The 24,624-nt window shown below is 43.1% G+C and overlaps 2 long non-coding RNA genes across 2 annotated transcripts in view; one reads left to right on the forward strand and one right to left on the reverse strand.

Moving 5' to 3' along the window:
• The window catches only part of LOC116569640, a 79,693-nt gene extending 61,097 nt beyond the window's left edge, over positions 1 to 18,596 (reverse strand). The window contains exon 1 of the long non-coding RNA XR_004277114.1: positions 18,078 to 18,596. This is a non-coding gene — a long non-coding RNA (uncharacterized LOC116569640). The remainder of the gene's footprint in view (positions 1 to 18,077) is intronic.
• A 956-nt stretch (positions 18,597 to 19,552) lies between these two features.
• Positions 19,553 to 23,787, forward strand: LOC116569639. The gene is made up of 3 exons (XR_004277113.1): positions 19,553 to 21,376; positions 21,499 to 21,666; positions 23,731 to 23,787. It is a non-coding gene; the product is annotated as an uncharacterized LOC116569639 (long non-coding RNA).
• Positions 23,788 to 24,624: the final 837 nt, after the last annotated feature.

A 24,624-nucleotide genomic window follows, 5' to 3' on the forward strand; every position in this document is an offset into this window, starting at 1 on the left:
GTCCTGTCTACAATAAGAATGTCTTGAGCTTTTCACTGATATTTGTTGTTGGTTTCTACCCTTTATTAAGATAAGGAGGGATCTAAAATGCACAGGGGTTTGTTCTGTTTTATTTATCAGAATGGATGCTAAATAGTGTCAAATATAATTGGGAATTTCTAAAAATGATCCTATGATTTTTCCCTTTAAAATATTTATATAATAAATTCAATTAATTCACAGAATTCCCAAGCTTGGACCCTCTTCTATATCTGAAGGAAACCTTCTGTCATCATCTGTTCAGGCTACTGGAACAAAATACTGAGGACTGCGTAGCTTATACATTATAAAAATCTATTTCTCACAGTTCTAGAGGCTGGAAAGTTCAAGGTCAAGGAGTCTAATCAGGACCTGCTTTCTGGTTCATAGATGGTGCCTTCTCACTGTGGCCTTGCACGGTGGAAGGAGTTAGGGAGATCTGTGGGGTCTCTCTTGTAAGGGCATTAATCCCATTCATGGAGGTTCCAACCTCAAGACCAAGGCAGCTCCTGTAGTCCCACCTTCTAACATTATCATCTTTGGGGGTTAATATTTCAAAATATGAATTTTAGGGAGACACAAACATTTAGACCTTAGCACCCTCTACCATCAAAGTGCATTATTCTTCAATATATTGGCAGATTCCATTTGTTAGCCTTTTGTTAAAGAATTTTCCCTTTATGGTCATGCAAGAGACTGACATCGAGTTTCTTTAATTTTGTACATGTTCCTAACTCCTTCATTTTACGAGTAAAGGATATGAGGCCGGAAAGGTGGAATGAGTGTCTCAAATTAGTGAGAGAACTTATATTAGAAATAATGCCCTCAGTCTCCATGTCACTGAGTTTCCTCCTATGTGATGGTAACTGTCTCAAAATATTCAAGGGTTATCTGTTTGTTTGTTTGTTTTTGGTATTAGGACAATTCAAAAATCTTTAGAATTACAGAACTTGATGAAAGTGTCCAGCATCATCTAGTTAACATTTATTAACTGTAAGCTATTCAAATAGTGTTTACATGTAACTCATCTTCTGCCAGAACCCATTAACTTCTGCGTACAAATGGATATAATTAACTCCCTTAATAATAGCTTTAATAGGAGCTTAAATAGCTCCTTTTGTCCTGATTATTAACCCACAAGGATTCCCAGGTCATGAGCCCTCTCTAGGTCCCATCCAATTAAACTACAGAGTTCCTAGATTGGTCTCACCTAAGTGTTTTGAGGGTACTCTCTGCTACCAGGTGACCTCTGTTCCTGTTCTTTCCCCCATCTTGTCATATCCATGATTGCATCAAAGGCCGCTGAAGGATGGCACCCCATGTGAGTCTCTCAGGAATGCTATGCCTCTGCGAAGGCTACTATTTCTAGAATTACTCCAGAGCAGCAATGTTGAAGTTCCAAAGTCTTTCTGTCATTTTGGTAATATTGCTTGGGCCCACAAATCGCACAGCATATGCGTTTGGAAAATGTATACTGTCTACGCTCCAAAATCAGGGAAACACTCCAGGTGCTGTGTCATCCCCTCGGGAAACGCTCCCCATCCCCACCCTCACTCTGCTAAAGCCTGCGGTCCCCATGCAACTCGGTGATGAGACACCCACCCCACTAGTTGACCAGGGACTTTGGGGACACATCTGAAGCTAACCTTTGGCCCAGAATGGGTCCTCTACTATGAACATGTTATTTTTGCATGTATTTTTTTCCTAAGCTTTAGGAGTAAGGAGAGAAGGAAGTCTGTGGAAATGAATTTGTGCAAACCTAATACAGTGCCTAAAGTAAGAGGTCTAATGGTCTTCAAATGTCCCTGCAGAGCGCCTCTGTATGTAAAGCAGAGAAGTAGGCAATTATCTGGTGATTTTGCTCCACACATTAAATTACGCAGATTCAGAATAAACCCTGTGCTTTTAAGGAAAAAGGAGCTATTTTGAAAGCATCCAGGGGGTTGTGAAGGTACACATAGGGAGGCTCGTGTGAAGAATCTAAACAGAACACTAGCGGCGAAGACAACAAAACAATTTCCAACAATGTATACAAGTAAGCTTCACACCTTTTGTGTAAGACTTTTATCTAAAGCAAAGGCAGACAGAATGTAATGAAACTGGTGATTAATTCAGTTTAAGATCTGAAGTGATTTTGCCTTGGAGTACTTTAAATATCAAAAATAGTTTTGACATCTTAAAATACTGAAAGAGAGCTAGGTTCCTTAAGGAAATATTAGAATTATAACAATGTAGAGAAGAATTGCTTGACCAGGGAGCTTTGAGAGGAGACTAGCTTATTAGGTATTGGAAATCATTGAAAAGAACCACTGCCTTCAGGAGTGTGGGACTGACCCTCCCAAAAGATGTCCCACCCTCAGAATTGCATGGAGACACTATAAGGAGCCGAAGCAACACAGTAAACTTAATGATAAAGCTTGCTTTTCAGTACACCTGAGGAGAATGGATTATTCACTGAGTAATTTTACAACAAGTCAATAACAGTTATGGGGGGATAAAAAAGAAAGAAAGAAAAGAAAAGAAAAGCAAGCAAGAAGCAGTCACACCTTTCACAAGACCAAAATAAACCCCAGGCCTTTGCTCGGCTGTTCCACCCACCGGGATGCCCTCCCCCTGCTTGTCTGCCTAGCGGACTCCCACACACCCTCTGCAAACATCTCACATTAACACTTCCTTTGTGTTTTCTTCCTAATTTCCTTTAAAAAACACATAGATATGTTTCATTCTCTACTCCCACTTCATGTGGATTACTGTCTCGTCACAAATACAGTGCCGCCTTGTAATAATTTGCACTCCCCTAAGCAGAGTGTTGACTGGTTCTCCTAACTTCAGCAAGCCGGGGCACCATCAGCAGCATCATTCAGGGAGTCTGATGAATGAATGACACGTCAACATACGGAGTAATATTGCACACGCTGAGATCCCAAACATGACTTAACAAAACCTTTGTGAGGAATACGTTTTGAAAAAAGAAAACAGATTACAGAAGTGTATGTACAATGAGATCACAGCTATAAAAGAAGAAGGATGGCTTTCTAGACTCATAAATAAAACCATAAAAATATATGTTTATGTCAGAGCAATTAAAATATTTTCCCTCATTTCATTATCTGTCCAAATTTGTTGTTTTGTAATAGCATGTCACCCCTAGGGTTAACGGGACTGTCACAAGATGTTAGAATGAGACTTTTCCTGGAATTGGTTTCAATTGCAGAAGCATCAATCCAATAAATATCACATTATTACAACAGAGTTACAAACCTGCCCATCACTCTCAAACACAGAATTTATAAAGTTAATTAAAAAAACTCTCAAATTTTGAATAGTTCAATGAGATCAGAGGTATATAAAGCATTAGAAAAAAAGCTTTGGGGAAGAGTTTGATGAAATGGGTTTTTTGTTTGTTTGTTTTTGCTTCTTTTTTTTCCCTTTCTTTCTCTCTCTTTTTTTTTTTTTTTTTTTTTTTTTCAGAGAGACGTATTGTCTTGTTCTGCTTCTTCATAATCCTCTTCAGGGAGCATGTAGGGCTGTCAGAGGGCAGCACTGGGCCATCAGAGGCCTGCAGGGTGGTCGCTTTGGGGTAGGTTGCCTCCAAGGTGTCCACTCAGAAAGTGCTGAGAATCTGTCCCCTGATACTAGAAGACACAGAGAACTAGTGCCTTTTTTACAGCTGAGAAAGTGAAGCCAAGAGTGGGATAGAGTCTGAGCCTGCTCCAGAAATCTTGCCCCAAATAGTTGCTTTGTTGAGATGAGGCAGGTCTCCCAGGGTTTTGAGGGGTGAGGAATATAGAAGTCTCCCCACAGTGAGAGAGAGAAGGTGTGGAGTTTAAGCTGGAATGGGATTGTTGGGGGTCCTGTCCCACAGGAGCAGCTGAGGGATAAGGTCACAACAGAGCAGCGCTGGAGGGGCTGTGGGAGTGGGGAGCCTACCTCCAGCGACTGAGGTCTAACAGAGGAGTCTCACTGAACAGCTCAGATTACATTCATTTCTGCCTGAGTCAAGGAAACTGCAAGAGAAAGGTTTCCCAACAGGAAACCTCCAAAGGGTCCTCCAAAGTATTTTATTTTTTCAGTGTTCCAAGATTCATTGTTTATGTACCACACCCAGTGCTCCATGCAATACGTGCCCTCCTTAATACCCACCACCTGGCTCACTCATCCCCCCACCCCCCTCCCCTCTAAAACCCTCAGATTGTTTTTCAGAGCCCACAGTCTCTCATGGTTCATCTCCCCCTCCGATTTCCCCCAGTTCACTTTTCCTTTCCTTCTCCTAATGTCCTTCATGTTATTCCTTATGCTCCACAAGTAAGTGAAACCATATGATAATTGACTTTCTCTGCTTGACTTCTTTCACTCAGCATAATCTCCTCCTGTCCCAACCATGTTGATACAAATGTTGGGTATTCATCCTTTCTGATGGAGGCATAATATTCCAGAGTGTATATGGACCACATCTTCTTTATCCATTCATCTGTTGAAGGGCATCTTGGTTCTTTCCACAATTTGGCGCTTCTTTCAGGACATGTCTCCAAAGGCAAAGGAAACAAAAGCGAAAATGAACTTTGGGGGACTTCATCAAGATAAAATGCTCCTCCAAAGTACTTTATAGGAGAAACAGAAAACCGCTTTCACCAAATGTGGGGACTGGCCCCTAAAATTTCCCAAGCCTGGAGAGAATTGCTGTCTTTTTTGGGGCACCTGGGTGGCACAGTCGGTTAAACATTTAACTCTTGATTTAGGCTCAGGTCATGATCCCAGGGCCCTGAGATCAAGCCCCTGGTCAGGCTTTGCTCTGGACATGGAGCCTGTTTAAGATTCTCTCTGTTCTTCTGTCCCTTCCGTCAGTCCCTCCCCTGCCCCCCCACCACCTCACAAACACTCTCCTAGGCTTTCCCCACCAGGACCTTGCTTGAGAGTAACACAAGTGGTAGGGAAGTGGCCAGCGCCACGTTCCCTGTTCTGAGAAGCAGGTCCAGGTTTGCAAAGGGAAGGAAATGTTGTACCAAGGCATTTTGGTGATTATAAGTTGCTGAACTTCATATATTCTGAATTGAGAGTGTTTGTGACTTAAAGCAAATGTTGCATTATTTTCTAAAATGAAGGGAAAGTCAGGAGTCTGCAGGAAAAAGACCGTCACAGGCAAAAGATTACCACCAGGCAATAACATTTAAAAATCTGATGGGGGATGAAAATTAGATTGTGTTTTAATTCCAATCCGCACATGGAGCTTGTTCATTATGCCAGTTGCATTAGGAAAATCAGTCTCCTTTCTCAATGTCCCAGTACGTCATAAAAAGAAGGTGTCCAGGTTGGAAAGTTTGTTTGCTTTTGATTTTTCTTTTAAGTGTTATTTAGATCCTCGTGAGTCGTGGAGCATCCTACAGCATTTCATATGCCTTTGGATGGGAAAGCTTGGATCATTGAACGTAAGGTGTGGAAGGAAACTCACAAGTCATCTTGTATTACCTCTCATTTTACAAAGAAGGAAGCCTGGGGCTTACCGAGTTTAAGTGACTTGCCCCCAACAGCACCGCTGGTTAATAGCAAAACAATGACACGCCACACTTCCTTTTCAGATCGGCTCCCAAATTTCCATAGCCTGCTGGATCCACACCCCCAGTCTGAGAGGAGTCTGAAAATAGAAGAGAAGTAGGCAATTTCCTAACAATGCTAATCAGAGGTTACTGTCTTCATTATGAGAACATCAGAGAGGATCTCACGAAGCAAGGTTTTAGGGAATGTAGGAAGTTAATTACCTTCCTTTATAAATCATTAGTCACCGTCCTTGGAACCTGAGGCTGTTTGAAATGCAACTTGTACTTAGTAGCAGGGAATCAGAAGATTTTGGACATTAATATGTGCAAGAGAGCCCCTTTCGTCTAGTTTATCATGTTTTTCTTTGAAAGGTTTAAACGACTTAGAACTATCTCCATGTTTAGTTAAAAACAACAAAACAGCTAGAGAATGCTTTGATTGCAATTAATGATTACCTAATATATCTCCTTTAAATGAACATGAAAATGGCTTACATATTTAAGTGACTTCCTGGGATGAAATTGACTAGGCTTTCAAATCTCAGATTGAGGAAAGCATCGTGTGTCCCCAAGCAACTCCCTTAACAATCGGCTGCAGCATCATTATATGTTCCCATCAGTTGGGTAAAATAGTACGTCATCTAAGGATTCTGGGGAAATGCAAATATGTTACCTGGAATGCGACCTAACATTTCCCGGCAGTCCTTAAAGAGATGGCATGATGGAAAGAAATTACAAACAAGACAGAGACCTTGGGCTGGGGCTGGGTGGGCGGGGAGGAGATAAGAAATATTCTGGGAAGAGGATTAGCTCAGGACAGACTGTTACAGCATCCAGTGAAGTAAGCAGAGAGAAGGGAAGCGGAAAGAGGGCATTGTTTCCTAATGTGCTCCACATCATTAGTCATTAGGAAAATTCAAATCAAATCACAATAAGATGTCACTTCACACCCACTAGAGTGGTTATAATCAAAAAGATGGGCAGTAGGTGTTGGTAAGAATGTGAAGAAAATGGAACTTTCACCCATTGCTGATGAGAGTGTAAAATTGTGCAGCTGCATTGGAAAACATTTTGGCAGTGCCTAAAAGTTATAGAGCTCCAATAGGGCCAGCATTTCCACTCCTGGGTATACACCCAAAATAACTGAAAACATATATCTGCCTCAAAAGTTATATCTGAACATTCACAGTAGCATTATTTATAGTACCTATAAGTGGAAACAACCAAATTGTCCATCGACTGATGAATGGATAAACACATGTATCCATGCAGTGGAATATTACCCTGCCAAAAAGGGAATGAAGTACTGCTTCATACCACAATCATGGAGGAACCTTGAAATCACTATGGTAAGTGAAAGAAGCCAGTCACAAAAGGTCATGCATTGTATGATTTCATTTATATTAAGTGTCCCGAGTAGGAAAACCCATAGACAGAAAGTAGATTAGTGGTTTCTAGGGACTGGGAGATAGAGGAGTGGGGTAAAAGGTAAGGGGTTTCTTTGGAGATGATGAAAATATTCTAGAATTACACAGCAGTGATGTTTGCTCAGTTTTGTAAACTAAAAGCAATTGAACTTTTAGAGGTGTGTTTTATGGTATGTGAATTATATCTCAACAAAAAAATTGTAGAGCTAGATGACGCAGAACAGAAGGGATAACTGCAGAGGCAAATCCCATGTGTAGTAGAGAGATCATGAAGTCAGGAAGAGGGGATTTCCTTAGACTTGAACCACTTCAACAAGGAGGTAGCATAGAGTTCCAGAGGCAGGAGTATGGAAATCTTTTTTCAAATTAATCTATTTTCTCAATGGAATGAAATCAAAGTCATCTTCTAAAGGTGAGGTGAAAGAAAAAATTGGGGGAGGTTTGAGAAGGGAAGTGCAAATGGTCCAGTATCCTTGGGAGGATGGGAACATGACATGACAAGGGGCCTACCTGAGGTTTTTGGTCACACATTTAAAGTGGAATGAGGCATCTTGATTTCATGTTTTTCTCCACCCAAATTCAGCCCATTGAAGCAGGTGTGGAGTAGGTGGAGACTGAACCACAGCTGGCATTTTCCAAGTGAGTGTAATATACTCTTGAGATTGTGCACAAGAGTGATTATAATGAGCTGTGGAATCCAAGTGGGATAATGAGGGATGCAGGATGTGAGGAGGTTAACAGAGAGAATGTATTCAGGTTAATGGATTGAGTGCTTTAAAGGGTTGAGAAATGATTAAGGTGGGAGTAGCAGAAGAAATGGGCTGGAAATTTAGGAAGTAGAGACTGTCAGAAGTGGGATGTTGGCAACTGAGACTGTACCGTTGATATTAAGGACAATGTCCAAGGTTTATCTTTGGATATGAGTGGCTGCAATCAGTTGCAGTACAAGATCGTTACACCATGGAGTCAATGAAAGGTGACTTAAAGTATTGCTGAGCCATTGGGTGCCTCAACTTGAGGAATGTGCGCTTTGAGTAGAAAAAGCACAGTACTGAGTGCCCCCAGCACTGGAGAAAGATGCTAATCTGAGGGTTAGCGAAGCAGGTCACTGAAGTTTGCAAGTTAGGGGATCCTAGGGTGGTGGTGGATAATTCCAGTGAGGGTGCCCACTGGGTCTAGACTAGACTAGTCCTTCAGCTGTAGGAAGAGGTGTTAATGGACTGAGCAAAATGAGGTCAGCCAGAGTTGGAGTGTCCTAGATGTAGGTGTATATGTGGAGTCCTCACTCTTTCTAGAAGCAGGTTCTGATTCTGCTTCTTTCCTCCCAACCAAACACCATATTTCATCCATTTATTCCATTTCACAGTGTTTTTGTTTATTTTCACAGTTGGGATTAACACACAAGTTCAGCAAAAGTGTCTTGAGCTTTAAAAAACTAACTTGTGCCAGTTGGAGGGAAAAAGGTTGGGAAATTTAGGCTGAAATTGTAGACCTGGTGGGTCTTAATGTCCCGCATCTGGCACAGCTGTGAGGACCCCTGCCACCATGCACTGTTCGGGAGTAATAAGGAAAGCCAAGGGACTCATTCTTTTTGCAAATATACGGGAGTACGTGTCAGCGTTCAAACTCTAATGAATGAAAACCAAGGACAAATGGGGAGAGACAGGAAACAAGAAGCATTTTGAGGGGTGCCTGAGTGGCTCAGTGTGTTAAGCCTCTGCCTTTGGCTCAGGTCATGATCTCAGAGTCCTGGGATTGAGCCCCACACTCTGTTCAGCAGGAATCATGCTCCCCCCCCCCCCACCGCCTGCCTCTGTGCCTACTTGTGATCTCTCTCTCTCTCTCTGTCAAATATATAAAATCTTAAAAAAAAAAAAAAAAAGAAGAAGAAGAAGAAGAAGCATTTGGAAACATTCTTAAAATGCTCAGTCCCCGTAAAGCGTTTAATCACAGCTAGGTTTAAATCAAGGCTTTCCCGTGTCTGGCTGTGAGACCTTGGACCATTTCCTTTATCATTTTGGGCTTCAGTTTCTTTTTAAAACTTACTTCAATAACGTGTTGGAGTTCACAAGACGAATGTACTATTGGATTTATATTTAAAAGTTTTATTATATACAATCTTCTATTTTAAAAATTAGGCAGAGGGGTGCCTGGCTGGCTCAGTCAGTAGAGCATGCAACTCTTGATCTCAGGGTTGTGAAATCGAGCCCCACGTTGGGTGCAGAAGTTATTTTGTCTTCTTTTAAGCAGGCAGAAGAGGAAGAGTACTGCATTATGTTGCGAGATAAATGTATTACATTGTTGTTTTCTTTGCAAATTGAATAATCTGCTTCCAAAATAGAACTAAACTCTCCCAAACCGAATGCTAGCTTGTTAGACTTTTATCTCATTAGCCATCTGAGGTTACCTCTTACATTAAGTTTTGGGATCTTTTACTCAGACACTTGAAGTAGTAATAAATAGGGAAGGCTCAGAAGGCAAAGGGAGGGTTCTTTGGTACCTCAACAGATTTCCTTTGTTTGGACATTTGGGGTAAACATTGGTAAGGCTGTAGTGGGTTCAAGCTGTATGGAGGCAGGGAATAAAACTAGGTAATATTTGAAGATTCCCTGTTTTGATTTTGGAATAATGATCAAGAATTTTCATTCTTATGTGTTATTTCTGGAAGATTCCTTTTCTGCTGGTGTCTGGTATCTCCTTACAGCCTTTATGTTGATGAATTGCACATATCATGTAGTGACAGTCAATTTGTCACTGCTCTGTACTCACAAGGCCAATGTTTTAAATGAGGTCTTTATTGTTGCTGTTTCAGGCACAGGAATGCGGGAGAGGATAGAACTGTGTGCTCAGCCAAATGGACACTGTCTGGTCGAGTAAGACTGATTCTAACAGTTAGTCCAAGTGATGCTCATTTCCCCAGTTGGCTCAACATGGCAACCAGACCCTCAGGAAATTTGCCTCAGGGTTTCACAGCCATTCTTGGAACAAGGTAGCTTATAACTACCCATTTGTGTGTTCCGTTAATATGTGTTGATCTCTCAAGTGGTCCCTAGTTACTGGGTATTTTTCCTAATTAAGAGAAGGTAGTACCTGTGTTAGCAAGTGGGCCAGCACTTCATTCATTCAGTGCTTGGTATTTAGACTGTATCTTTTTTGACAGAATTGAAATTTTCACATATATCTCATTTAATCCTCAAGTCATTGTTTTCCAAGTTCTTGTATCAGCTAGTCCCTTTAGAGGCAAACCAGCCAACAAGATCACCAAAGATTCCGCTCCAATTACAATAGTAACCACCAAAGAATATAATTTATTAAAATAGCTTTGGTTGTCCTTTCGCTACCTTCCTCCTCCTACTTCTTTTCACAGAGTTATCCAGGTACTTGGGGTTTCCTTATGTTAGTAATTTTGGTAGAGCTGAGAGCAAAAAGACCTCTAGGTGATGATTTTTCCTGAACCTGTAGAATCCAAAGTCTTTTGAGGAAGTAATGTTAAGTGTCCCAGAAGTAGACCATAGGGATTGAAAGTTTGTTTGTGTTTGTTTGAAGACAGAGAAAGAGAGGAAAGATTGCCCAAGTTTGAGGAGGAAAAGAGATTCCTGTCCCTCTAGTAGGCCTGGGCTTTCTCCCTTGAAGGAGCCCCTCTGTAAGAATGGCTACATAGTCCATCCTGGGAGGCTGACCCCACCCAAGTGTGCCAGAGAAGATGCTGAGCTTAAAGGAATTGTATGGTGTCTCCATAGTAACCAGTAGGGGCTGTGGTAACAAAGCAATGTTGTGGTGTTATGGAAAACCCCAAGAAACTTGACTGGACTATTAAAGGAAGAGGAGATGGCAGTTCAATAATGTCTGAAGATGAATTTTGAACACTTTCAGAAGTGGGTGGAGCTCAGATTTAGAATTGAAGTGATGTCAAAGAGTATATATAATGAACTAATACTCATCTATAAGAAGGAGTGAAATCTTGCCATTTGCAACAACATGGATGGAGCTATAGAGTATCATGCTCAGTGAAATAAGTCAGTCAGAGAAAGACAAATACCATATGATCTCACTCATATGTGAAATTTAAGAAGCAAAACAAATGAAGGAAAAAAAAAGGAGACAAACCAAAAAACAGACTCTGAACTATGGAGAACTGATGATTACCAGAGGGGAGGTGGGTGGGGGGGATGGGCAAAACAGGTGAAGAGGATTAAGAGGACAGTTATGTACTGAGTAACCTGTAGAATTTTTCACACTGTTTTACTGAATGCTCCTGCCAGTGTATATAAAATAATTCAGCTTGTGAAATAGAAATTTACAAAGATTCAGACAAAGCAGGAGCTTATGTAGTACGGCACGTGTTACAGGGAAAAGCTTCTGTATAGGCTTCAGATTTAACTCTCTTAAATATTCACTGGTTCATGAAAAGTGGTTTAGAAGACCATGCAAAGGTTCATTTTACTACAAAAAGGAACAGACTTTCTGAGGTCTGAGGGGGTTTGTCCTTGGGGGCCTACTCCAGTCAGCAGGGAGTTGTGTTGAGCATTCTGTAGACAGAATAGTTTCGGATCTGCAGCTGCCTGGGAAACCTCCACACGTTTGAGCCCTTCGCAGACCGAGCTGATGAACCACTTTCTTCGCGGAGCTCGCCAGAGCTGGGTCGGGTTGTGGGTCCTGTTCTCAGGGCCAGACAGCAGGGCAGCCTAGAATTATTAAATCACTATATTGTATACCTCAAAACTGACATAACCCTGTATGTTAACTATGCTGAAATTAAAATTAAATTAAATTATAATTAAAATTAAAAAAATTCAATGATGTAAAGGAAAATTATGAAATGTAATTTTCTTACACATTTATGTTTGTGGACGAGGATTCATTCCTACTATACTAACTTGCATATAGCTTCCCAATTTTCAAAATTGTTTCCTTACCTTAATTACCTATGTCTTAGAATATATTAAAAGGCAATATTATCACCCTTGCTTTAGAGATAAGAGAACTGAGACTCAGAGGAGTGGAATAATTTCCCTAAGAATACATACCAACCAGTGGCAGAGTCAAGAATCAAGGTTAGATACCTGTGTCTGGGCTAGATATGTATTCTCTTCAATATGAAATGCTGCCTTTCTGATAGAGAAAAGAATACCATTCACTAGGTGCTACTAAGGAGATGGCGGGAGTTATTTAAGTATAACTGAGTTGCTAACTTAAGCCACATTTAACAGTAACAAAATCAGACCTCCATCATATGTTGTCAGAGTCCCTGTGGGAGGATTTACTCGGAATTTTCTACCCAGCTGCTTTGACACCCAGGCTCCTTCCCAGGCCCTGGGCATTCCTCTCTTCCTCAAGGAAGCTGCCCCTCTTGGTCTGTACCTTTAGGGTTTCACCACAGCTGTGCAGTGGGACAGTCTCCCCCCTTCCGGCCCCAAATGCAAGCACAGGGCTCTATACTTCTCCAAGGGTGTGACTAATCTACAGGGAAGGGGTCAACTCATCATCACTTATAACAGGTTGTAAAAGAGCTTATAAATTTCATATACCAGTGCTCCCTGCTCTCTTAGCATGGCAATGTGACCTCTGAAACCTGAAATCTTTAGCTGTGGCTTTGCTCTCTGGCATGAGGATGGTATCTAGGTAGAATACTAAGCGCCATCCCTTCCTCACTGTCCATCACTCTGCCTTGGCTTTATTTCCCACAGTATACAATCTTGAATCCATGGCTTGTCATTTCCAAACTTACATACTCCCTTCATTCTCCTTTCTTCTTATTTACCTAATAAAACACCAACCCTACATGAACCCTGCATCCTCCTTTCCCATGTCTACACCAGCACAGCTGAACAAAACAGCTGAAAAAATTAGAAGACACGATACACAGCTGCACCAAATCTCACAACTTAGATGATTGGCTTCACCATAAATTCACGACCCTCTATCTCCCATGAGACTTCAGTTGTACCTATCAATATGTGATCAATACCTTTCACCAGTCTTTGAATTTGCTAAAACAAAACAAAAAACCAAACCCTTCCTACTTTCTCCCCTCCCCTGACATTTTCCAACCTCCCTTTTCCCCTCATCTCTAAGATAATGGCCATGCTTCTTAATTCATCCTACCAGTGCAACACCATAAGCATGTGCATCCATTTTCACCTTTGCCTCAGTCCCAGTGGAGGAAATGTCCCTCTTCCTAACAAAGGCCCATGCCCCAGGTCCATCCCCCCTGCCTTCTACAGCCATCATTTTTCACTCTCTTGTGCCAACATTTCTACTAGGACTCATTCTTTTCAGGTATACTTAGACTTGAGTATCCTCCATCTTGATAGACTACACCTTATCCTTCCCAACTCCCTCTGCCCTCAGAGAACTTGCCATTGTTCCTCTCAACACCACAGCACAACTTCCAAAGAAGTTGTCTGTATGCACCATAATTCCACTTCCCTACCTCCAATTCTCTAAAGTGCCACCCACGTCCTTCTGTCCAAACTTGCCAAGGGGCAGCAGCTACATTCTGGTTTCCAAAATCAGGGCCCAGTTGCTTCCCCTGATTTCCTTTATTCCTTCAGCAGAACTCAGTCCCACAGATGTCTCTTTCATTGCTGAATCACTTCTCTCTTGACTTCCTTTCCAGTCCATTCTCCTTGCCATCCATCTAGAAACTTCTGAGAGCTTAGAGGGCATTTAGATCTTGTTTCAGATCCTACCATCCATTAAGGAAAAAAAAAAAAAAAAGCCCCACTTCTACACTTCTACACCATAGACAGGGATGGAGGGAATTTAGTCATAGCAGACTGAGGGTCCATTAAGTCCAGAGGGGCTGGCCCAACTGGACCAGACTAGGTCATAGACTTCCCTTGGTTTCTTGAGCATGGATCCTAGCAAGTTGTTATGTCAGATCAAGTGAATAAAAGTCACACTTCCTCTTTATTCAGCATGATTGACAGCTACCCTAGAACACATGAGTCTGTCATTTCTGACCATCTGTCATGACTGACCATCACTGTTACACCTTTTAGCATCTTCATGACTAGTTCAGGAATCCATCCATTCCCTGATGTGATTTTGTGGCTTAGCCATTAGCCATTATGAAAATCAGAGTCAACTGAATCTGTCCTGAAATGGTTTGCTGTGCCATATGGCCAATAAAAAGATTATGATAAACGATGCCCTTAAAATACATCTTGGCTTTGACTCTGTGTGGCCACCGAAATCATTTTTTTTTTTCAAGGCCAAATACCTGTGCAGGCTCTGGGGGAGAGAACTTCATAACTGACTTCTCACTGAGTGATGTCTAGGAGGGTTTCCTAGTCTTTTAAACTTAATGTGCATGCCTATAAAATTTCAAATTTCAGTAATGTGTGATTTTAAAAATTGTAGGAGATAATACCTCTCCCATTAACTAAACTTATTTAGAATCATGGTACAAGGCAATATCCTCAGCAATATAAAGAAACAAGCTACTATAGGCAACAACATGGATAAACCTCATACTAAGAAAAAGAAGCAAGTTTCAATAGATCAGGTATTAAGTGGTTGCATTTATAAGGTAGTCTGGAAAAGACAAAAGCTCAAGGACAAAAAAACAGATCAAGAGTTGACAGGACAGGGCTGGGGATGGGGCTGGGAGTTGGGGGATATTGACTACAGAGAGGCAGGAAGGAATTCTCTGGGATGATTGAATGGTTCTGTGTCTTCACTGTGGTAGTGGTTACACAGCTGTGTGTCTCCTATGGTAACTTTTATGTGATGGCTAGGGTATAGTACCCAGATATTTAGTCCAACATTAATCTAGGTGTTATTGTGAAGGTATTTTGTAGATATGGTTAAGACCTAAAATCATTTGACTCTTAGTAGAGGAGATTAGGGGCACCTGGGTGGCTCAGTCAGTTAAGTGTCTGCCTTTGCCTCAGGTCATAATCCTCAGGACTCTAGGATCAACCCCACAGGGAGCTTCTTTCTCCCTCTTGCTTTGCCTGCCACTCCCCCTGCTTGTGCTCTGTGTGTGCCAAATAAATAAATAAGATCTTAAAAAAAAAAAAAAGCAGACGCTTACCGACTGAGCCACCCAGGCACCGTCATTCATAACATTGACCAGGATTGTGTTTTAGGATGTACAGAGAGTGTACATGTGTGTGCACATCGGTGTGCAGATAAACACGTGTGTGCCCAGGTACATTGCCCTGTGTGCCTTTGCAGGTATGCATGTTTCTAGCTATGAGGAAGGTGGTTGAGTTTGAAAAGTCTTTAATCATGAAAGTGAAGTGATGAAACGAAGTCTGTTTGCACAGTGAAAGGAGTCAGCCCCCAGTGCAACAGGAGGCCAGCTGGTTTCTGTCAGGGTGCTAAAGAGGCCTCACTCTTGGGGAGGGAAGTCGAATGAAAAGCTCACTCTGATTTGTTGAGGACCCTCTATTCACAAGAGTAGGCGGCGTCTGCGCCCTAGCGGTTCAATGTGAACAAGGTGCGTCAAATATGCTGACCGTCCTCCATGTGCTCATAGTCTAGTGGGGAGCACAAGTCCACAAACAGCCATCACCCTGGACACAGAATGTGAAGAGACATCAGCCAGATAAAGAAAATTCCATAGACTGTAAAGGGGGAGGCAGTGGGATATCCTATTTGAGTGAGAAGGTCAAGAGGACTTTGCAAAGTTGCATGTTAGCTGGATCAGGAAAGAGGAATATTTCCAGAAGCATAAAAGGGACGTGGGGAAGAAGGTATTTTGGGAGGAAAACAGTACAAAAATAAATAAATAAAAGTGCAGATCTTGGAACACGTGAAGTGCAGAAAATGGGAGCTCCACCAGGCCAAAGAGATAGTAAATCCAACTTATTAATTCAATAAATACTTGTTGAGGACTTCCTATAGGCCAATTTGGCTAGAACATAGGTATATATAAAAAAGAAGAAAAGAAAAAAGGAAAAAGGGAAAGTTATGGTAAAAAAAAACAAACAAAACACTAGATAGACAAAACTTTCATTAAAAATAGCTTTAAAACTTCCGCCTCTGAGAAGTGAATAAACCCAGAGATGAAAGGGGTCACCCTATTCTTTAAGATCTAATTAAGATCTGCTCAAGCCACCATTCCACACCCTACTAAATGCCTGATGTGTTTCTTGAGAGGTTTGCTAATTCCTGGGTGCTTAGTCATCCTCACTTCTGGCTCTGGTTTTCTACCAGCCTTAAATCCTTGTTTTCACATTGTGTCTTGCAGCTCTTCTGTTATGTGTCTTCCACACCTCTCCACCCATCCTTCTTCCTGTCCTTGAGCACCAGGCTCCTGAAAGTTTCCGTATGTCTTGCTTTAGCTGCTGGCCAAATTCGGTGCTCCTGCTCATGGAGAAGCATTCAGTATTTGTGCTCAGTGTCTCCACTTCCTCACGTCCCTTATTGCAATTTAACAGGTTCATGGAGTGTAAAGAAATGATAACGGCTCACCTTCTCACTGGGATGCTCTCGAATGTCAGCATCAAATGTCCAGGATTTGACAGAACATGAATGTAAGTAACCCTGTATCTGAGGAAGGGCGGTGGGGTCATGTCCGTGTACCAGTGATCTGGAAGCAGCCCAGGGAAGGCATCTTGAGGATTTCTATCCCATTTGCAGACTGGCACCAAACCCTCCTATTTTCGGCCCCTCACATGGTGTAGTGTCTCTTATTCTAGAGTCTCTCTGCTTTTTTTTTTAGAACCAAAAAAATCTTTCTTTCTCCTATAGGGCATGTGTGAGGAGGCTAGAATTGTCATCTGGCTTTGTGGAAACTGAAGAGGAACCTGCTGTCTACAGAATTTCAAGCCAGTCCCACGCCTCTTGGGGGGAGGCACCTAGAGATAAAGAATAAGAAACTGCTATCACCCACCAAATGGAGAAGCCAAGGTCAAAGTCTTCTGCTGTTGTCTGGAACTGTGATGCCTGAGGAGCTGTCACAAAGCTGCTGCCACCACCAAAGTCTCTAGCAAACGCAGAGACTTCTCCCCTCCCCCTCTTCCAATCTCCTGCTTGCCTCCCATAGGCAAAATCTTCCCTTTGTTCCTCCAGGCCTTCCCATAGCTTTATAATAAATGCCATGTATCAAAGTTCTCTTGTTTGAATATCCTGGAGTGGTTTCCATTCTCCTGACTGGATACTGACAAGCACACATTCTTCCCTGTCCCTGTTACTCTGTAACCAGCTCTGCCCTGAGAGTCTCCGCAGGACTGAGTGCTCGCTGAAACCATCTCGTTTACTGCTGTTCATTTGTTTATTGTCTCCCCACCCTCCACCAGAAGGCAACGGTTAAGATGGTAGGAATCTTCTATTGCCTGGTTCACCCTTGTATCACCAGCCCCGAGAATAAAACCTGCTTCACTGGAGATGTTCAAGAACTACTTGCTTGAAAGAATGAACACGTGTGAAAAATGGGACTTAGACACTTTTCTTGGTTTCCATTTTAAAAATTATCAACAGAACACTTCTGGCCATACAGATGTGACTGACGGTTTGGGGGAGAGAGAGGAAGTTTACAGCTTAGAGCCCCTATGAACTTTGTCTTTCGGACACTCCACTATCCACGCTCCATTCTCTCCTCTTCCAACCACCCCCCCCCACGCCACCTCCCTTCAGAGCACACCTACCCAAATGCATCCCGTGGAAGAACAGTACCCCGCTCTCCCGCCCTTATACCCACATTCGGCTAGGGGCTTCTCCGCGGTCTTCCACACCTGTCAATGCTCCCCGTTTGGTAAACGGTCTCCCCCCACACCCTCTCCTCCTCTCTGCAACGGGAAAGCATCAGCCGACAGGGTGGGTTTCCCCACCAACACAAACTACACTGCTTTTCTTAGAAGACAAAATACCTACTATTGGTATCAGTGTAAAAACAACTTTTAAAAAATCAGGGTTTATTGCTTTCAGGTAGATGTTAAATTAGGAAGGTGTCCTCGGATATGGAGCCTAGTGGCACGTAAGGATAGTCTCCCCTCTTCTAAATCAAAGAGGACCTCTGAAGGGCGAAAAAAGAAAATGAAGATAGGCTCCCTGGGTATTCTTTCCCTGCATATGCCCACTACAAATTCAAATCCAGGGAGGGGGAAGGATGGTGGGAACATTATGTACCACTCAGTTCCCCTACCTTCCGGTTTCACAAAGAAAACTCTTCCAATTCAAATGACTTCCGAAGCCAGCAAAATGAAACTGAGCGAAGGGTGTGTGTATGTGTGACTGTTGCACATCTTGATAGGAGAGACAACATTGCAGACCTCATGTGAATGCACGTCACTCAGAAAATGCAGGAACTTGGGAAGTCACCTTGACAAGGTCGGAGCCCGCAACTCCCTCACCGCCGAGAACCAATGGCAGGACAGGCCATGGCCAAGGCGGCCCCGGGGCAGGAGGCGTTAAGTTGGCAGAGGTGATGGAGAGGAGAGAAAAAATAGAAAAGAAACTAGGGATATTTGAATACCGCCAGGCGTCACCTCAGGTACATTTTGCTGTCTTAGCTGTGTGAGTCAGCCTGGCCGCAAACAAGCTAAAAAAGGCAGCGGCGGGGCCGGCTGCAGAGCGCGTATTTTGGGTCGGCTGCCCTGCCCACGTTGGAGCTCGCGGGGCTGCAGCTGCGCGTTCCCTAAACCAGGCGCCGGCTGCGGGCGCCCCGGGGTCCAGTTAGAGCCGCTCAGCTCAGAGGCCCTGGTGAAACCGAGGTTGTGTTGCGGGGGGCGGGGGAGGGGGGGCACTAGCTTATTTGCATAATCGTCCTTACTCCCGTCCTCAGAGCTTCTGAACATGGGAGTTGACCATCAAGTAGAAAAATCTTGTTGATCAAACTCGGACGCCCTGCGTAGCGAAGCAACCCGAGCACAGGAGTCCGGGCGGTCATCTCCAGTCCCAGCTCGCACCGGCAGGCAGGGGCCGGCCGCGCCGCGGGTCGAGGCCATCAGTGAGCGCGAGTCTCCCCCTCGTGGACGAACGGCGTCACCTTTCCCTCGCCGACGGCCTCGTCCCCGCGGACCAGACGTTCACCAAGGGCCAGGAGAGCCTCGGCGGGGGCAGCGGGGCGTGGCGTACTCTGACACACAGTCCGCCTTCAGGTCCAAGGGCTCTTCAGTGAGAGACGAAGCCGAGCCGGAGTTTCTACACGTCGTTGGAGGGTTTACCTTTGGCGCGTTTGTTACGCTCGGTTGAATTTGACGCGGCGCCTCGCTGTGAAGAGTGAGCACGGAAAGGAATGCCGTTTTCTAGGACGGCTTTTGCTAGGCCTCGGTACTGGGGGACAAGCCGAGGAGATCTGTGGCAAATAGTGATTGGAGGAGGATGATCTTGTTTTCGCGGACACAATGAGTCCCGATGTCATTGTCCCTCGTAGAGCGGCACGTCAGCAGCCTCACCGGGCTGACCTTCTCTCCTGGGGCGGTCTTGGACCAGCGCCCTCTGCCGACTCTACCCCTGTTTGAACGAGCAGCCAGGCCTTCCCTTCCAAAAAGGTAGACGAAGTGCGTCCTCTTCCCTTGGCTAACCTCAGCCAGTCCTTCCAGAGTCCGCTCCAGCAATCCTCGGCTTTCAGCAGGAAAACTTCAGTCTGTGCAATGGCCTTCAGAAGAGTTTGTCGGATTCTGAATGTATCTATATGTGCACATTTGTAAGAGCATGTGTGTGGGGCGGTGTATTTGGCCTTTTTGATGAAGGCTTACAGACTGGCAGTTCATGGGATTTTCACAGTATCTGGGACCTGAGAAACGGCATAAAGCACTGAGGAAAAATCTCACTTCACCGGAAAAACTAGCCACAGCTGCAATAGGGTATTTAGGCTGTAGAGTTGGAAGGCCTGACTTCAAACTGAGATTCTCTACAAAGTAACTTAATCTCTCCAAGCCTCAGTTTCCTCAACTGTAAAATAGGAATGATAACAATAGCACTTAATCCCCTGATTTCAGGCAAAGATTCAACGATACAACGTACACAATGCACTTAGTGAATTACTTAGCATATATTAATTGCTCCCTAAAGGTTGAACTTTATTACTGAGAGGAATTCCTTCAAACGTGTAAAATATTAGGTTCTTTAAAATCCCAGTGTGTGTATCATATTCTTTCCAATAATTTTATGATTTTTTGGATGAGGTAGATGGGTTACTTTTGTCTTTTGATAGGAAAATGTGTAATTTCTTTGAAATAGCCTAAGTATCTAGGGTGATGAACTAGACAGAATTTTAAAATTATATAATTTTAAAGCAAGACCTGAATTATCATCTAATCATATCCCCTTTGATGCCATTTTATAGATACAATAATCAAGACACATCTTGAAAAAGGACTTGTCCAGGTCTCCAATTTTGTGACCACAATCCAGGAACTAATTCTGAGCTGGTTTTACCACAGCTCTCAAAGACCTTTTCAGCCTTTTTCCTCCCCATTTCATCAGATTCTCAAAGGTCTATAAAAGAGAAGATTGAGAATTGCTGTCCCATAGGGAACATCACCATCTATCAGAACTCTGCTCAAATCCCTGACTTCCTAGACCCTTTGGCTCAAAGCCAGTATCCCCCCCCCCCCCAGAGAATTGTGTATCAGTCTCTCCTCACTGTTTGTCTTAGTTTTATGATGCGTATCACATTATATTTCTCTTTTGGTCCCATTAGAGCATAAACTTCTTAAAGACAGTAGATATGACCTTGCATCTAATAGAATCTGACAAAATAATGTTTCACAAAGGAAAAGATAGAAGGTACAAAGGTATTGGAAGGGCACCTATTTCACTGATGAACTTGAACCTGAAAAACTCCAGAGGACTTAAGAGAAGCCCATTGCTCATTGCTGGCACTCTCTCCCAGAGTCATTTGAAAACAATATGAATATAATCAGCCTGTAATCAGAGCCAAGAGCATGGAAAGGTTAGAAGTGGGCTGTGAGAAAAAATCCAAAACCCATTCACACCTTGGGGACAGGACTCTAGAAAGACACACAGTCAAAAGATGAAATTCAAGCCTGAAAACAGAATATATGGAAGGGATTTGTTCATAAGAGCGTGGTTCCTTGATCTGGTTCCTAGATTAAGACCCCACTGGAAAGAACAGAGCTGACAAAGTGCCAGGCTCTGTCTACACGTCTGAGATTGGACAGGACTGCAGGAGGGGGTGAGATCCCCAGCTTTGCAGATGAGAAGCCATGCGGGAAGAAGGCAGCGTGTCTCTTACTGCTGTTTCTCAGCCTGTTTTCCTTACTGCACCCCAGATTCTGCCGTGAGAGGAAAGGCATGGCCACACTTTCTACCAACCCAACAATTATCTTCATGGAGCAAGGGCCATTAACCTCAGCTGAAATCATCATTGGCTTCCCCTGAAAGAATGCACTAAAAAGGAGCCCAGGGCACTGTGTGTCTGAATAGAGGACTTGTAGGTTTGACAGGCTTCTCAGAGAGGTCTGTGACTGAGAAGAGGTCAGTGATAGCTGCTTTAGTCTCTCAAATCCTAGAGGAATCCTATTCCTTTCAAAGCTCTCAGAGTGATACATATATATTTTTTTAATCCATTCCCTGAACCATCATCCCTTTTGTCACAGGCCAAGATCTGCAGACATCAGTGTCTTAAGGGAGGATTCTCCAAACGCGCTGCACGTCCAGTGTTAATCAGAAGAGGTTGCTGGATGTCTGAAAAGGCAGTCAGTCTGCCTGAGAATCCTAAAGGAGCCCAAACAGTCACTTTGCCAAAGAGAAACTCACGAAACACGGTGCAAACTTACAGATCGCGAAGTATTCCTTTGACACAGCAGATACAGTAGCTTAAGGAACGTTCGGGGTAATGTGCTGACTGATAATCCTTAGGCAAGAATCATGATTCATTCGTTTTCAGATCAGGTTTTGACCTTGGCAGAGGGCAGGAGCAACTTCATTTTATTTTTAAATTATCTGGAGACCTGCTTTTCAAAAGCTGAACAAAACAGGTGATGTGTTTGTGTCTTTTTTGACCGGAGAAACTCCCATTCCAGAACAAAAGGACATCATCAAGATTCCACTGCTCAGAGACAGAGAATTCACAGTGTTGTTTGAAGGGCTGGGGTTAACTAAACACCAGCATTTATCTGAGAGTAACAAGTGACGGAGCAATTTGTTTTCCATGGGATTTAGATCTATTCTGGTCTTTAGTAAATTTCAAATGTTAATGCAGTGCCCAGGTCCCAAGAGTAAGAATAGAAGAGAGTACGCTGAACACTATTGAGGTTTTATTTACCCAAATGAGCAGCTTTTAAAACAAGGCACTTAGGTCTCTTTGGGTGTTAGATGCTCACATCAGCAACCCTTCCAACCAGCCAGTCTCCTGCACAAAATCCATCTGGTGTGGACAGTTGATGACCCGAGAGACATGGCCAGTTGCCTGCTAATAGCCATTAGGTTTTTGTTGTTATTGTTGTTTGTTGTTCCATTAGGTCTTTAGTACCACACAATTGCTTTGTTCCGAGATGTTAAAAAAAAAAATTACATTTTCAAACTTTGTTAAAGTTTGGAGCGATGGTGGGACACCATTCAGGCTGCTGAGATGCAAGCAGGTTATGCGAAATTTTTCCCCAAACCTGTTGAGTCAGCTAACATGTGCTTTTATGTTTGATTAATTAATTACCTTTTGCTCTTCCTCTTATTTCTTCCTGGAGTGGACACAAGATGCTGAAGGTAAAGCAGAAGACATGCATGGGGACAAAATTAACAACGCTAGGAAAAATAAAGTCCTTGGGTCCTTGATGACCTCATGGAGCCTCCCATCAAGCCTAGACTCCCTGACTCTAGTTTTTGTCATGTAAGGCGAAAGACGTACTTGATTATAATAATGCACTAATTAATGGAATTTTCTCCTACTTGCAACCAAATGTAGTTCCTACAGACGCAGTGTTTCTACTGTCCTGATGATTTGAGGCTTCCTAATTCCCCTGAAACTTAGATGCAAATCAAGAGAGAGAGAGAGAGATGGAGAGATGAGGCAAAACTTTTTTCTCTCTTGATAACGAAACTGAATTAGACTACATTTCTGGCCGTCAGTGAGATGGAAGCTCAAGAAAATATAGGTTTTTTTTTAAATTTTAGAAAAAAATATTGAAGGTTTTTTTTGTGCATTTGCCTTTGAACTTCTGAAATTCATACATATTGCAAAAGTGCACTGTAACACACAACTTAAACAAAATTCCAGACAATAATATTAAGTTCATAGGCTTTCATATTTAGAAAAAGACCCTTACTGGTGACATCTTCCTCCTGAGGCCCCAGCTGTCCGTCTTCACTTTTGGGGGGACTGCTTTTACTCTCTTTTCTAAGATCTTCTATCTTCCTTTTTCTCCATGTCCCAGGGCCATAAAGCCTTGTCCTGTCAGCTGACCAGGAGAAACATTCAAAATTCCTATTAATATTTTTGGTAGCAACTTAGCCTCCTGTGTTTTATCGTCTCCCATCTTTTCTGTTTCATGGTGGAAGAATTAATGTTTTCTTGGATCCAATGAGCAGTCTGTGTGTTCTCCACTTCAGCTTTGCTTTGACAACCTCCCAAACCTCTGATTAACTTTCTAGGCTTTGCTCAAGGTCAAAGTTAGAGGGCTTTCCTCCTCCCAACCGTGACTACCAGCACAAAGTGTGTGCAAGGTGGTGAGGCCATGCTGGAATCTTTATTCTCTTACTTTCCAAAGTAAACTGCATGGAGGTTAGAGGGTTTTCTACGCTTTTTTAAATTTATTTTTTACAGATTTATTTATTTATAATAGAGATATTATATAATAGAATATATATATATATATATAATAGATATATAATAGAGATATTCGCGTGGAGCCTGACAGCACAAGAAACCCAAATATCGAGGACTAAGAAGCACAGAGTAAATGGTGAGCATCACACTGAACTAGTGATTTAATAAGCTCAACTCACCAACTCAGCAGCAAGATCCAGAGCTCTTGCCCACACTCACAATCCCTTCTCTCCAGTAGCTTCCTGGGGACCATGGGGTGTTCCCTGCTTCAGTGCCACGGGGTCAGTGGCTCCTGGCTCAGGCATGAGCTAGCAGCTTCCCTGTATGGCGGTCCTCCGACTTCCCCTGTCTCACTGGTCAGACCTTCTTTCCTGTTGAAGCCACCAATTGCCTGACAGCCGTCATCACTGGACTGGAGCCAATTGAATTCCAAACTGCTCTCACTTGCTATACTCTCCATGGGTCTCCTGGGCCCTGTCCTCAGGAAGTGGGTGTGTACCTTGATAAAGTGTCAGGAAGAGCTGCTGCAGGGACTCTGCCACCTGTCTTCCCCTAAGATACCCGCACGCACATGCACCACACACCCCCACGTGCACACAAGTATGCACACCCACACCCTCACGCACAAGTGCACAATACACACCCACCACCCTGCAGAGGACGGATGGCCTGCTCCAGGCCCATCACTGCCTCTCTTGCATCAGGTTACTTCCCACCCTACCTCTTTCAGGGACATGTTGCCAAACCTCCGCCACCACCATCTCAGCTGGGAGGCAGGGCGATGAAATGGTTAAGACCAGGGGCTCAGAAGCTCATAAAGTTGGGCTTACCTTCCAAGTTGCTGCTTTTTAGTGAAGTAAACTTGAAAAAATACTTAACCTTTCTGAGACTCAGTTGCCTCATCTTTAAAATGGATTGATTATCCCTGTGATTTTTTTAAAGGATTATACAAGATGATGTA

This window comes from Mustela erminea, chromosome 11 (assembly GCF_009829155.1).
Source record: "Mustela erminea isolate mMusErm1 chromosome 11, mMusErm1.Pri, whole genome shotgun sequence".
NCBI classification, from domain to species: Eukaryota; Metazoa; Chordata; class Mammalia; order Carnivora; family Mustelidae; genus Mustela; species Mustela erminea.